The 12,500-nt window shown below is 38.4% G+C and overlaps 2 protein-coding genes and 1 pseudogene across 2 annotated transcripts in view; 2 read left to right on the top strand and 1 right to left on the bottom strand.

Annotated features, from left to right (window-relative positions):
- The window catches only part of LOC135221587 (ileal sodium/bile acid cotransporter-like), a 26,980-nt pseudogene extending 15,406 nt beyond the window's left edge, over nucleotides 1–11,574 (top strand).
- Nucleotides 1–12,500, top strand: part of LOC135221003 (rhodanese domain-containing protein CG4456-like) — a 233,333-nt gene that overhangs the window by 29,549 nt on the left and 191,284 nt on the right. The window lies entirely within an intron of this gene.
- Nucleotides 1–12,500, bottom strand: part of LOC135221001 (glutamate dehydrogenase, mitochondrial-like) — a 452,434-nt gene that overhangs the window by 397,315 nt on the left and 42,619 nt on the right. The gene's annotated exons all lie outside the window — the stretch shown is intronic.

The following is a 12,500-nucleotide window of genomic DNA, read 5'->3' as shown; positions in this document are numbered from 1 at the left end:
ATATATATATATATATATAATATATATATATTCTTAAAAATCTAATATGATGTACAAAATGTGCCTCGACAATGTCTTTTTAAAGGACGAGAGATCTTGACTACGAATTTCTGCATATTATTTTTTCTATGGCATTCGCTTATACATATATATTTAACGACTTCGCATACTTAAATGGATGGTTCATCAACAACAGACATACACTCACATAAGCACAGATCTTTCAGTACGGTTCTCAAGGTGTGTCGTCGCACATACTACATTACGTCAACGCCAAGACTACACTCTCATCCACTTCTCTTAAGACAACCCTCAAACAGAAACTTTCTTTTCTTTTCCAGGTTTGAGATTATTACTCACACTGTTCCTGTGAAGGGGCGATGGAAATCTTCAATGCGACCGAACTGGAGGGATCCCTGTACAAAGTCAACGATGCGAATTTCACTTTCCCGGAGAGAGCGCCATGGGAAATCATTCTCGATAAAGCCAACACTGTGATCATGGTAATGAATTCTATCACCCTAATGCTGGGGATGGGAGACTCGCCATCTATCTGAAGGAGGTAAGGTTTACGGGTAAAAAAAATATATAAATAAATAAAGTCAGTGTCAACGGCCGCTTGTAGGGTGGATGATGCTTGCATGGAAATGTTAGGATGGAAGACAAAAACAATAACAGAAATGTGCCTAGATGCATATACACTCATGTATCATCTTGATTGCATACTTCAAGTCCAGTAACGATTATAACAATAGTAGTGAGGGGAATTATAAAATAATCATGAAACCTGATGCGTTGCAAAAACCGACCACGAGACTCCTAAAGGAGCAATCGTTATCCTTGATTAGAAGTGACAGTAAACGTAAAAATACAAAGCCAAAGTTTACTCATCGGTTCAAAAGTAATCTTATATTGTTCATCCTAAAGCCAAAAACACACTACTGATACTCAATTGCTGCTATGAAATATTCGGTAAATACTGACAGCTATATTTTAAGGGTAGATGATTTTACTAAATATATAATACAAAGTTGACAGGTTTAAGAAAAATTATACTAATTTAAGGCTGTAACTTAGCTATATGAGAGTCTATTTTACAAAGTCCTGGGTACGTAATGTCTCCTAAGTTTTTATATCCCCTCGATTCATCGCAAATCTTTTTTTATTTTTCCCTAGTCAAGAGATCAACTTTTTTTTATGGTACATTTACTAACGTTTGATAAAAATTCATGGTATAATACATGTTTTAATGTACAATAGTTCCGGCAATATATGTAAACAGTATCCTGGAAAATAAGAACTACATAAGAGACAAGTCCTGACAAATTAAACGAAATGGAAAGGCACCATAGCAATCACATAAGAGACTGGTATACTATAGTAGATTCACATCAACCGTGCATTTGATGTCTAGGCCAGTCCCTTGCGACGCTCCTGATTGGCTGTTGATAAGTTAATCACAGGACTTGAAACTCTCAGTCTCTCAAGAGAGTTTCACATAGGCAGGATGTATGTTCCACTTCTCCTGAAAGACGTATACCTCAGGAGAGATGTAACATACATCCTACCCATGTGAACTCTCGAGAGAGACTGAGTTTCCAGACCTGTCATTGGCTTATCAACAGCCAATCAGGAGCGTCGTAAGGAACTGGCCTAGACATCAAATACACGGTTGATGTGAATCTACTATAGTTGTACGGTTGCCTCGATATACTGATAGTTCCCAGGGATTTCTCCCCAAATATTGTTTTCGTTCAATGCAATGAGACTTTTCATTATCTTCTTATGGCAAATAAAAAATGTCATGTGAAACTTTTAAAAAAGGATTAAATCACAACCTTTCGTTCCAACACCATTACAGTCTACTATCGAATATTAAAACGAAAATTCTTCACAGATATTGAGTCACGTCAAAACGCCCCGTAGGAGCAGCCATCGGCATGCTAGGCCAGTTCATAGTTCTACCGGCGACAGGATATGGTTTGTCCGTAATGTTTAGCCTAAAGCCCTACGAACGAAGCCTTAGGAGTACTGATGATATCCTGCAGTCCTGGAGGATCCTTCTCCAATTTCTTCACGTACTGGTGTGATGGTGATTTGGCGCTAAGGTGAGTCTAGCTATATGTTAGTTCTCAATTCAGTTCGTATTATTTTTCTTTTCCTTTAACCTGATTTGGTCTTCGGGCGTGCGAGTGCGCACTCACACACACACACACGCATTTACACAATGCGTGTGTGTGTGTATTTTATATTATATTATTATTATATATATAATATATTTATACACATATATATGTACATACATATATTTGTATTATATATACATAATTAATGCATATACGTACTATGTACACACACACACACACACACACACACACACACACATATATATATATATATATATATATATATATATATATATATATATATATATATATATATTTTTTTTTTTTTTTTTTTTTTTTTTTTTTTTTTTTTTTTTTTTTTTAGCGAGTTTTTAGGACAAAACTGATACTCGTTTAGACAAAATGAAACGTACTGCTATCAGCACCAACCTACCCTCGATCTGTGGCTGAAACTCTCTGGGCTTTAGCTGAAATGCAAGACTAGCTAATAAACCCCCGTAGATACAAAAATAATAGTTTTTATTTCCCAAATTAGCTGACATTAAAATGGACCAGAATGAATACATTAAAGTGGAATAAATGAATTAACTCTGACCCTAAAAAACCGTTAAACTGTCTTTTTCCTCTCCCAAATCAGGTTTAAGTAAGTACCTCCTGTAATCCCACTGTGTCCAACTAACCACACCATTTTTAATAAGTCAAGTAAGTCTTAGAGAATATATTCCCTATATGGTGACATTGAACCCATCTGAAATACAGAGACCATAATTGTTATTACACCACTTCACTCGTGAAAGTTAATCAAAAGGAAATGTGTACTGCACCACACTTCTTCTGATTTACGTTACCTTATTCAATGGGTCTGCAACACCTCTTCCGGGTGTGTTTCTGCACACTGTCACAAGTAATCAAATTGTGTCCTCCCTTATTCTCATGACCCATCATCAAGCCCATATATCATATGCTATGAGCACACATGCAGACACGCCCTGCGGGGCTGCCTGGCAACCACAGGTGCTGCAAGTCCAAAGCATGTGATTTCCGAGGCGTCGCCGACCTCAAATTGTATTGGTCATCATTCCTGGCTGTTTTTGTGACAATTTGATCATTCTCCGAGGAATCTAGCGCTTGTCACTAAGCGGCCTGTCTCTCACGGGAAAGAGCTGAGATTAACAATTTATTACCGAGCCCTTTTTAAGATATATATATATATATATAACACGCGTATAGCAATCATGCTACTGTAATGCAAGCGTTGCTTACAACTTGCCATAAAGTTTAATTTAGGATCTTTGCCAGACCAAATGGCAACGATATCTTATAATAAGGGTTATCTTATAAAAGAACGCTTGGTCTGACAAATGCTAGAGCATAAGAGTACATACGAAGCTTCAATTACAATAAAACGTCACTTTACACTGAAATATCATGCGTATTGGTCTTGAACCCTTATTATTATTATTCTTTATTGACAAAACATTAAATATGCTGTAATATCGTATTTAAATTTAGTGCACAAAACAGTGATTTTAATCTATCACAATAATTAATTTCACCAATACATTATAAAATATTTTGTCCATAAAAAGGAAATTATTCACATTCATAATATGTAGCTACTAATCAAACATCACAACAAGCCGCTCAAACACCAACACCAAAATAAAAGATAACCTTTATTTGATTGATTTATTTATTTTTAGTGACAGTCATTTGTTCATCATAAACCTTTAACACTACAAATATACAATGACACAGGTCAATTCAGTTATTTTTCTCTCCAATCAGTGCGTCAATGTTCGTGTAATTTGCATTTCTAAATTTCTGCCCTTTTGATCTTGACCTTGGACATTCAATTAGAACATGCGAATTTTAACGGAATATCCACAACTATACGTTTACGGGTAACTACTGCGATTTGAAACTGTACACGTCAACTTGTTTTGCTTCTAAATACAACATACGTATGCTGTACTCATCAACATAGTTGTGGACATTCATTTAGCATTATTATTATTATTTAAAAGATGAACCCCATTCATATGGAAGAAGCGCACAAAGGCCACTAACTTGAAATTCAAGCTTCCAAAGAATATGGTGTGCATTAAGAAGAAGTAAGAGGAGGTAAAGGGAAACACAGAAAGAAGAGATCCCACTCACTAAAAAAAGGAAAAAAAAAAAGGAAATTAATAAATACATGGGAATTTATTAAAGTTCAAGGAGTAGTGATGTCACTACATCTTCGCTTGATCTTTTGAAGTTCCAATTGTTCGACATTCTCATGGATTTATTGACTGATTTATAGGTTTTGGGCAAAATGCCAAGCATTGAGGCAACTAAGGCCATTCAGTGCTGAAAAGGATATTGAGAATGAAAAGGTTTGAAAGGTGTAACGGGAGGAATGCCTCGCAGTTGTACTACGAATCAATTGTTAGGAAAGGGTGGAAAGTAATAGGGAAGACAGGTAATATGAAAGGAGATACAGTAAAAGGACTGAAAGTAGCTGCAGCTAGGGACCGAAGGGAGGTTGCAAAGAACCTTAAGTAATGCCTACATTGCACAGCATGCGGTGTACTGAAGGCACTACCCCCCCCCACGGTAATTGCACAGTCGTGCTGTTATTCAGCAAATCCGGTTGCTCTCGGCAAGAAAAGGGGATCAGTGAAAAAAAAAACCGTCATGTTCTTGCGAGCAACCTGTTTTACCTGACAAAAGGAATTCAAAGACTGACTCTTAATATGACGCCCTTTTCAATTCCAGTGTCATGATGACGACATGTTCCTCCATCATGGCCTTCGGCGGAATGCCATTCAATCTCTGGCTCTACTCAGGTCACTGGCTCGTCGAAGGCGACGACGCCATCGTCGTCCCCTTCCTCAGTATCACCAAGTCCCTGACTTTCGTCATGGGCCCTGTTATCGTCGGCATGATCATCAGACACTTTCACGAAAAAGCAGCCAGCATGATCACGAAGGTGAGTTTGTCTTCGCTCTTTCATATAACTAGTTCTCATTACTGCGTTTGTATATTAGTATTATTATTATTATTATTATTATTATTATTATTATTAATCAGAGGGTAAACCACATCCATACGAAATAAGCCTACAGGGGCCACTGACTTGAAATTCAAGCTTCCAAAGACTATGGTGTTCGTTTGAAATAAATTACGGAAGATAACAGGAAATACAGAAAGAAGAGAAATATTACCTTCAAGGCCCCAATTGCACAACATCCTCAGGGAGACTGTCCCATAGTCCAATGGTTTGAGGAATAAAACACCTTCGGAACTTCTCACATTTACTGTGTATCAGTATCTAATTCTAGGACAAACGCTGCCATATTTCCCTATTTTCTTCCCTTGTCCATTTCTTCCTCTGGTTTGCTTCTGTAGCTCCAGTCTCTGGTTGTTGGTTACTGTCGTTGTGGTGGTCAGTTGCTGGATGACGACCTCCAAGTACCTGACCTTCTTCCCCTTCAATTGGGCTAAATACCTGGCTGCCGGACGGAGCTCCGCTGTTGCCAGAGGTTCCATTTACGTCGCTGTCGTTTAATCTTTCATTTCTTTCCATCATTGCTGAGTTTTGCTATTTAACCCATAGATGGACCCTTACTGTCCCTACCCCGTCAGGAATAGGTACTCATTTACAGCTGAGTAGACTGAGGAAATTTTGGTAAAGATTCTTTCCCGAGGAATCCAAAAACTGACCAGCACCAATCTGCCACGGCGCCACATTATTATGAAGGAATGATGAACAGCGGCACAAGATCAAGCCCTAAGAACCAGATATGTTCAAAGAACGATAGATGGAAATATCATCTCTCTCATATGTAGGAAGTGCAATACGAAAAATGAACCATAAACCACATAGCAAGCGAATGTCCGGCACTTGCATAGAACCAGTACAAAAAGAGGCATGATTCATTAGCAAAAGCCCTCCACTGGAGACTGTGCAAGAAACACCAGCTACTTTGCAGTAATAAGTGGTACGAGCACTAACCTGAAGGAGTGATAGAAAACAAACGATCAGGCAAAGATCCTCTGGGACTATGGTATCAGAACAGATAGGGTCAAGGTATATAGAATGGGTCAGGTAGTGACATTTGTGGCGGGTTGCGGCTTATCCCCCATAGAGCCGCACCTCCTAGAGGACAGGTCAGGGGAAAAGTCACTCAGTGACCGTTCATTCAAATGTAGATCACAGGTCACTTCAGTCATCTCTGCAGTGATTTAGTTTTAGTTTTAAATTCTTCGAATACAACCATAGTTTTGATTTTGTATATAATCTAAATTGTTATTTAAATAAGGCCAAACAGCTGCGCCGTGTTTGGTTGGTATTAAAATCGAAAAAAAGGATGGTATCCTTTTTCCGATCCCCTTGTGATGAGGAAACAAGATGGAAATGTTTTCATCATTTAAGAGAAAGTACAACTTCAACCCTACTACTCATCGCATATGCAGTAAACATTTTGAAGAAAGTGCATATAAGAGACCTGCAGCATAAATGTAACACATAAATGTAACAGGTACGAAAACGTATGAATGTGAGGAAAGCAGTGCAGCTTCGTCGGAAAAAAGATCTAAAGCTTTAGATTTCATGGAAGTCAGGGACTTTTGAAGAGTATGATCTGGGAAAGTACACGGGACTTTATAGAGCTTGCTCACTCCTGGTTTTGATGTGTTCAATTCAAGGGAAACCTTATGACAGAAAAAAACTCTAGGCATGCTTATGAGATAAAAACATACAGTGGAGAAAATGCACTCAAACCAGGCAATGGGGTATTATACGACTTGGCATGCCATATTGAAACTTGTGTATCCTTGCCTTTTAAAGTGATAGTTTTTTTTTGTCAGATTTCGGATATTTTTTAGGATGAGAGTTCTGAATGACCAAATTGTATCGAGTAGGCAAAAAAGAAAAAAAGATGCGTAAATTAACTAAATTATGCCGTGACAATTCTAAAAGATTTTTTTTCATTTTGTTAAGTATTTTTCATTTCTATTATGAAGCCAGATACTGTTTTCTGTTATCTATGTATATTTATGTTAGTTTATTAAATAATGTATTATAAATAAGCCTTTGTAAATAAATAACTGTCAGGTCAAATACCAATCGATTTTTTAACTTCTATCAAGCATATTAATCTAAGGCTTCTATTATATATTAGAAAGCCAAACATTATCAATCCACGATTTTGAATGTGAACAGTGATCTATATGAATTCAAAAGAACACCAAACGTATATAAGATAGCAGAGTGTAAAGGACATATGACACTTACAGGCCTAATCCCCAATACCATCGACCCAAAGTTGTTCCCAAGGTAGTACTTCCCTTGGTCGCTCTCACCCTGTCCTCCAGGCCTACCACGGAAATACCCCACAACTACCCCCGCGACCAAAGTGACTGTACCTCTCTCCCTTATTCTATATACCTTGGATAGGGAGATACGTGCAAATAGACCAGGCGTGATGTTGATTGACAAAATCAAGAAGAAAGTATCACTCATTGATGTCGCAATACCATGGGACACTAGAGTTGAAGAGAAAGAAAGGGAAAAAATGGATAAGTATCAAGACCTCACAATAGAAATAAGATGGATATGGGATATGCCAGTGGAAATTGTACCCATAATCATAGGAACACTAGGCACGATCCCAAGATACCAGAAAAGGAATCTGGAAAAACTAGAGGCTGAAGTAACTCCAGGACTCATGCAGAAGTGTGATCCTAGAAACGACGCACATAGTAAAGAAAGTGATGGACTCCTAAGATGGCAGGATGCAACCCGGAACCCCACACTATAAATACCATCCAGTCGAATTGAAGGACTGTGATAGACCAAAAATAATGAATAATAAAAAATAATAATAATAATATCCTTTATTTCAGCTCATGGGCCATACACATGGAATATGCAAAATACAGACAGTAACATACACAATCTATATATGAGACGACATGATTAAAAAAAAATGAATAAACGGCAAGCTACCCTCTGTAAAGCGATGATCACACTCCTTCACAATCTTCAACAGATAGCAAGCACCATCGGATGGGTTGGCTGTGTGGTGGGGAGCACTTTCTGGTTAATCCTATACTGGGACGTCTTCGTGATGGCCTCCCCTTTCGTCTACGCAACTGCCGTCTTGTTGCCACTCACTGATTCCTCCTAGCATATACCTTAGCAAAACTCCTCTGTCAGGTAAAGTACATCTGCTGCCATAACCTTAGGTCACGTGAGGGGTTTGACCTTCTTCACCAGCTTTGGTCTTCTTAAAACACGGAGATCATAACGTAAACTATAGTAGATTCACATCAACCGTGCATCCAACGCCTAGGCCAGTCCCTTACGACGCTCCTGATTGCTGTTGATAATGCCAATCACAGGGCTGGAAACTCTCAGTCTCTCTAGAGAGTTCACATAGGCGGGACGTCTTTCAGGGGAGGTGGAACAAACATCCTGCCTATGTGAACTCTCGAGAGGCTGTGAGTTTCCAGCCCTGTGATTGGCTTATCAACAGCCAATCAGGAGCGTCGTAAGGGACTGGCCTACACGTCAAATGCACGGTTGATGTGAATCTACTATAGCATCACATACATGGAAGAGCTAAGAGATAAGGTGTAGGTAAAAGACAATTAGACAATTAACTGACTTGGAATAAACGTCATAAGCCAAGAAGGAATCAGATCATTCTAGTTCTCAAGTGACAGGATTTTTTAAAAATAATACCTAGAAGTAAAAATCGCGGCTGTAAGAATATTCGTGAAAATCCTCCATTCATCGAACTTAGAGCGATTTGTCAATCCCATATCTAATCCTCCTTCAACTCTTAGCTTCAGCGATGAAAGAAAGAAACGTGTGGGGGCTTCATGCTGTCAGGTTGTCTTACTTACTGGCATGGTAGATTTATAAATTTATTTTTCTTAATGTTTGCTACGCGAAGCGTTTACTTAAATCTATCGCCAAAACATCTTCAGTATCACTTTTAAAGCTAAATCTGGTATTTGATAAAACATCATTGTAATGCATCTCTTCCATTGTAAATTGTAATTATCTGTTGTCAAGCTAATGACCAACATCCGTTTAAGCAGCAACATTTTTACAAGCAAGTTCCATACCATGTTTATTTTTCCATTCTGAACACTTCCTCTAAAGCTATTCACTCTGGATTCCTATTACATTATTCTCAATGAAGAATTACTTTAAATATTTAAAAAGTGGCTTCGCCATGATATTTTGTTCTCATTCATTTTTATAATCCCCGAACTTACATCGAGCTGTTTTCCATTTTAAAGGTATATACGTCAATCTGTAATCCACGATACTGTCCGGCATCATATCTTCGCCGTTGCAAATGTTAGAGGTATCCGATATTCTTTAAGCCTTTCTTAATTCTTTCTTTGCCAAAACACAAAACCGTCATCAGAATTGGATTGCTTCAGACAACTGAAAAATTACTTTTCACTAGCATATCGTTAACTTTTCTTTTGCAAGTTATTGCTGCGCAATTAGAGCTGAAAACTGAATGCTGTACTAGATTTTTAATGTTAGACTGAAGCACTTTCAAGAATTTGCGTGAAGTTAATGGCATGCTGATCATAATATGTTATTATTTTCCTTATTATTATTATACATCCTAACTTGCAGGTTTCTTCAAAATATTGCCAAAGATAATAATGTTAACTACTCACTGATTTTTATTTACTTTCGAGTGTCTTCGGAAGAACAATCATCAATAGCTAACAATCATATGAACTAACTGGAACACAGCCACATTTTACGAGACATTTCTGCTTTTCATGATTCGTTAGTTTCTCGTGTATGTCTACTACATGTCACAACCCTAAACGGGGATCCCTAGTATTAATTATAAGATTTCCCTTTTTTATTTCGCTTGCGGACGCCAACATAAAACCAAACGGATTATTAATAGCTTGGTTTAACAATTTATGCTTATTCGTTACGAGAATGCGGAAATAATCTACTTTCAATCGTATACGTGAAAGAACACTACGGTAAAAAAAAAAAAGTACATATTACTTGTGCGCCTGCCATTTTTAAATGACGTTCAGATACGTACATAAAGGCTGTATGTAGTATTTCGAACGCTATTACTGGCGTTAATACCTAATTTAATTCGTTACTTTTTACAGATCCTATGAATTCTCTATGGGTTTTATGGACATTTAGTGATATAGGTCGGCATACAAAGGCGTTGAGTTGTATGTTGGCGAGAGAAAAAAAATTCTTTGACGTAACATTACCATCATCCAAAACGATCTTGAGTTTCTTCTAATACTTATAAGGTGCCCCATGCATGTACTGAAGTACACGTTTTAGTCATAAACTCTCGGAAGTTATGAAGACCCTATTGACACGTAAATGGATTCAGATGATTTGATCATCTGTTAGTGCAAGAATTTGTTAGTCTTCTTTTTCTTTCTTTATGTTACTCGCGTGTTTTTACAACTGAAGAAGAGGTCGACTGTTTTAACGCCATCCGGCTCCATGTAGATTTCTCTATATACAATTAAACACACATATGTGCGTGCTAAAGACAGAGAAAAGAGATGCATACAACACATAGGCTGATGATATGAAGATCACTGTAACATCAAATTCTGAGCAAACAAATCATTTATTTCCATCTTCGGGAAATATTTTTGTGTAAAAAAAATATTACAATTAAAACGAGAACGACAATAATGTTATCTTATTTACAGAACCAGAGAGAGAAAAGAGAGAAAGACAAAGCAGGCATATACTGATGATACGGGAATAGCTATATAATATACAATTTCATTCATTTTACAGAATCATCAAGTTTGCAGGACCATCGGAATTGAAACAGGCTCCCAGAATATGCCGGTGGCAGCGAGTGTCATTTTACTGTCCTTCCATGATCCCTGGGTAAGTTTTAGACGTAATTAATTAAGTATATCTTAGTTTAACCAGACCACTGAACTGATGAACAGCTCTCCTAGGGCTGTCCCGAAAGATTAGACATTTTTATGTGGCTAGTAACCAATTGGTTACTTTGCAATGGGACCTACAGCTTATTGTGGGTTCCGAACCACATTATATCGAGAAATTAATTTCTAATCGCCAGAAACAAACTCCCGATTCCTTGTTGGCTGAGCGTGGAATCGAACTCCGGACTACCGAATCGGTAGGCGAGCACGTAACCCACTTGTCCAACGAGGAACTTAGTTTTAGTCGTAATACAAATGAAAATCCGCAGGCGAGAATGCCGTAGAACAGAATATAGACTTTAGGCCACAGGCCTAGCGCTGGCACCTAAGGTCGTTCAGCGTTGAAACGTAAATTGACAGCAGAAAGTTTGAAAGGTGTAACAGTTGGAATATGAAACAATTGTTAGGAGAGGGTGGAAAGTAAGATGGAAGAGAATATGGACGGAGGTACAGTAAAAGGGATCAACGGGGAATATTAACATAAAGTTGAAGAGGGAGAGAAAACGAAGCCAAGTTTTAAACCGAGTATTAGAAGAGGTTAGACAAATCCGATCATTTCTCTATACAATAATTCCTTTCAACTTATATGAAAACACCGACAATAATGCATGCCCCGTAGGAGGGTATTGCCGTCAGTGGACCTCGTGCGGTGCACTGTAGGAATTATTTAAGGTTCTTTGCAATATGCCTTCGGCCCCTTGCTGCAACCACTTTCGTTCCTTTTACTGTACCTCTTTTCATAATCTCTTTCTTCATCTTACTTCTCACCCTCTACTAACACTTGATTCATGGTGCAACCGCAAGGTTTTCCTCCTGCTACACCTTTCAAACCTTTAACTGTCAATTTCCATTTCAGGGCTGAATGACCTCATAGGTCTCAGTGCTTGGGCCTTTAGCCGAAATTCTATATTCAAGGACCATAATGCATGAATATGAATCATACCTGTGCTTGTCTATGTTAACCGCACATTTCATCGCCTCTATGTCTGACATTGCCAGATAAGCCCAGATCCTCATGTTCCCAACACTCTACGGAGTGATGCTGCTGTCGGAAGTCTTCGTCGGGATCAGCTCATTCCAGCTGTACAAGAGACACTGCGCCAAAGGACGCGAAGACCTCCTCCTCCGCCCAATGACCCACACGGCCAAGATCGAGCCAGGGACGCGAGCGGAAAAGGCGTCGCTGGCCGTCTGATTTCAAGCTAAAGGGACAGACGCAGAGAGGAAGAGAGACAGAGGAAAAACAAGGCGTGATCCGGCGACCTCCAGCTTGCTCAAAGGCGCGTGCTGAAATCTGACCGTCAAATGGAGCATTGTTTCACCAGGGAAAATTAAAATAAATGCGCTATATATTTTTTTTGAGAAATCATTTTCTGTACTGCTTAATATGAACATTAT

This window comes from Macrobrachium nipponense, chromosome 2 (genome assembly GCF_015104395.2).
Source record: "Macrobrachium nipponense isolate FS-2020 chromosome 2, ASM1510439v2, whole genome shotgun sequence".
NCBI classification, from domain to species: domain Eukaryota; kingdom Metazoa; phylum Arthropoda; class Malacostraca; order Decapoda; family Palaemonidae; genus Macrobrachium; species Macrobrachium nipponense.
The sequence above is the reverse complement of the archived record's forward strand: the minus strand, read 5'-3'. Positions and strand labels throughout refer to the sequence as shown.